Source organism: Acipenser ruthenus, chromosome 40 (genome assembly GCF_902713425.1).
Source record: "Acipenser ruthenus chromosome 40, fAciRut3.2 maternal haplotype, whole genome shotgun sequence".
NCBI classification, from domain to species: domain Eukaryota; kingdom Metazoa; phylum Chordata; class Actinopteri; order Acipenseriformes; family Acipenseridae; genus Acipenser; species Acipenser ruthenus.
This window is the reverse complement of record NC_081228.1, coordinates 1,747,965-1,751,897: the sequence shown is the minus strand read 5'-3', so window position 1 is coordinate 1,751,897 and position 3,933 is coordinate 1,747,965.

Below are 3,933 nucleotides of genomic sequence, written 5' to 3'. Positions count from 1 at the left end.
TTCTCCCCTCCCCTCAGAACTCGATGAAAAAAAACAACTTTTGGCTCAGATTTATCCAATGGGGAGAGAGAGACACTCCCCCTTCCTTTATAGTTGAAATCCGACTTCCAGACGGCTATTATTAACTTAGAACTCCACTCGCCGGTGGAGTGTAGCAGTCCCATCATAACTCGGATGCTTCACAGTCCAGCCATTTCGGCAGTAGAGTCGTACTCGCATTTTAATGGCCACCAGTTCCGACCAAACACTATGCAAGGGGAAACATTTAGTTATGCCGTTCTTTCTTTCTCTCTTTCTTTCAGCTAATTCCATAAAGCTGTATAGCCTCCAGCTTATGCATGATTAAAAAAGTGATTTTATGGTAATGTTTCACAGCGTAAGCTACCCATGCTTTAACTTCTATTGCTTTACCGTATTGCTTCAACGTATCAATGAAACTAAAGCACTGTCTGTGGTGACTTTACCCCCCTTTTTTTAAAAAAAAATCACCGTCTGGATCAACGAGAAAAACGAGATAGTCTTCAACACAAGAGCGCGAGCCAGTTCTGTTTCACAACAATCGCATTGCTTGCTCGACTTCTGTTTTTTTCATTTGAAAAACAAACAAAATAGAACTTGAATGGACGTTACACGAGCTTTTTACTTAGACAAAACGGGGCTGCAAATCGGACTAGCTTCTGTTGTGATGTGCTACAGCAGTACTCATAACTTATTTAACGAGTCCCTTGGGGGGGACTGTAACTGCAAGAACAAGCCTTGGATCACTTTGCTGTGGCATTTTCTAATCGGAAACGCATTGAAACTATTCTCACCTGGTTACAAAGCAAAAGTAGTTATTCTTAAACAACAAGAAGAAAAATGCTGTTAACTATATCAGCCTACGCCCTTAGGAGATATTTTTGACACCTGCTAAATTGGAACGCTTGTCCAAAAAAGTTCTTATTCTCCGTTTAGTGCTGTACGTTTCCTTATAAGAGCTCTGTGGTACAGGCTAGTAAAGTCGTGGTTTAAAACATTATAGACTAATAAATTCCGTTTTCAGTGCAGTCATCCAGATGCAAGACTCCTCTTTGCAATGTCATCCCAGCCGACACTGTGTACCTGTCTATGGTCGATCAACGCCAGCTGTTGAGCAGTGTGGCACTACACTGGAAAATCCACTGTTTACAGCATACTTTCCCACCCTCCACCTAACAACATGGTGATATTTAAACAGAAATCCAGTAACTACATTTGTCAAAGTGGAGATCTTCAAAAAATTATTGATTTATATTCAGGTCATATTTTTAAACTTATTTTTTATTTTATTCGAAATATTTTAAATTTCATAACCTACTATACTTTTTATTTTACATGTAACTGTGCAATTTGTATATGAACTGTATATAAACAAATAATAACAATAGAAAAGAGCCTGTACCGTGTCTGAAATGGAACTTACTTCCTCTTACAGCCCCCAGGTGGCGGTGTTGTCTTACTTTTGTGAATTCGTCTCTAAATCTGGTACTTCCCACATTAAAACTGATTTACAGCATTATCCTATGAAATACATCTATTAAATAAATAGACATTCGTGTTTCAGGTGAAATAAGATTATTTTTCTTGTACTGTGATATGCAATGTAATTAGTTCAAACATAGCCCGTTTTTGTTGAATTGTATAACTTATATAACTGTAAACGAACCCCTTATGATTAATGCGCTTAAATATAATCCAATAGAAGTGCACAACTTGTGATATTCAGTTATTATTATTATTATTATTATTATTATTATTATTATTATTATTATTATCCTCCTCCTCTAAGGGCAGAATCTATTAAAAGTATTGTCAGGCGTTTATTGGCAAGCACAATAGTATTTAATATACAGTAAATTCATTCACTCTACCACCAGAGGGCTCCCTTGGTCGTTTTTATTGTCCTTACGCGTTCTTCAGATCTGCGTTTCTTGATATAGGACTATACATTGCATTTTGTTAATATTATTCCATACTGGTTTATTGATATCTGAAATTATATTGACAGCCTAATAGTTTTTCAAAGTTTTATAGCTAAGGAATAATAATAATAATAATAATAATAATAATAATAATAATAATAATAATAATATGATGATGATGATGATGATGATGGTGGTGGTGGTGGTGGAGAAGGAAGAAGAAGAAATGTGGTTTGAAGAACATGTGATGATTTTAAACAAGAGATGATTGAATATTAATTGTGTCATAGAAATGTCAGTAAGTGTAATTTTAATTAGCACATTTGTTATTCAGGCTATACAACATAAAACAAGTACATATACTTTTAAACAGCGAGGCTTTATAAGATACCATAAACTGTAATAAATGCAGATCAGTGTGGTGTTAGTTAACAATGACTTGCGAGTTATAACATGTGACCAGAGGGGGCGCTTTGGTTCTGCGTTTGATGTCAAGACAATGGTATCAACAGCACTACAGTCCTCTCATACAATCATAATAAAAACTACTACTGCTACGACTACGACTACGACTACGACTACGACTACTACGACTAATACTTCTACTAATAATAATAATATTAATAATAAATGCATTTAAAACATTTTTAAAATAACATTTTAAACATTCAAATAAAACGTTTTACGTCTCAGATTCGTACATTTATGCAGCAAAGCACACGTTTAAAAATGAAACATCCATTTTACGCAACACGATTTTAAACACAGCTCAGTATTTCTATGCTATCCGCTGTAATGGCGTTGGTTACACGTGTGTTTATTGTGGGTATGCAGTATGCCTATATTCCCAGAAATTGTATTTAAACATTAAGGCATCTTTTAACACCTGCTTCGTGCAATTGCGTTTAACTCCTAAACATCTGGCTTCACAGCGTAACAATGCCACCTAGTATTGTACTGCTTATTCTCGTTTAGAAGTTGATTGTTGATTGCGACGAGTTTAACAGCTTCGGGTGGTGCGCATTCTTCACATAGTTCCACCTTGTTGGAGATGAAGATATGTCACAACATTTGCCTTCAAGGCACGATTCTGTTACGAAAAGCTAATTGCTTTGTTGTTAAAACTACAAGTCGGTGGCATTCATTTCAATACATTTTACGGGTGAAAAGGTCTGTTTAAATCTGGGTGCTAAATTGTGTCGTTGGAAATGCGAGCTGTACTTACGCGAACTGCTTTATTACTCCACATATTTGCTGTCGTGTGGCAAAACGAACTTCTGTTTCTCATAAATAGACCACGTGTATGGCAAAAACAATTTCTCAAAATGTCAGCAGAAACCTCGTATTACATGTACAAATCAAAGAAAGATTAATCAATGTTCATGAATTCGTCATTGATATGTTAGTAGCACCTTCATTGCAATGTAGCGAGATGTTTCTTTCACTAGACTGGTGGGTTATGCGAAGCAATACATATAATAATAATAATAATAATAATAATAATAATAATAATAATAATAATAATAATAATAATAATAATAATAGCGTTATTTAATTGTTCTGTCAGCATATTGGATTTTGTAAGCACAGTAACTGCTCATTTTCAATGAATGGTTTGGAAACTGCATATGTGTGTCTGCCTCTTTAAATTGCCTGTACCGAGTGGGAGGGAACCGTGCGCCCTGTGCAATGTGCTGCAAAGTGATAATAATATTTGGTGAGCTACAAGTGGCTGAGACACAAAACACAAAACTAGAGGCAGGTCCAATGAGCTATTCCAGAACCTCCCCCCCCCCCCACACACACACAAAACACAACTGGAGGCAGGTCCAATGAGCTATTCCAGAACCTCCCCCATACACACACACACACACACACACACACACACACACAAAACACAACTGGAGGCAGGTCCAATGAGCTATTCCAGAACCTCCCACAAAAAAAAAAAAAACGAAAAAAAACCCCTCTTATTACAATTCCTTGATGTTTA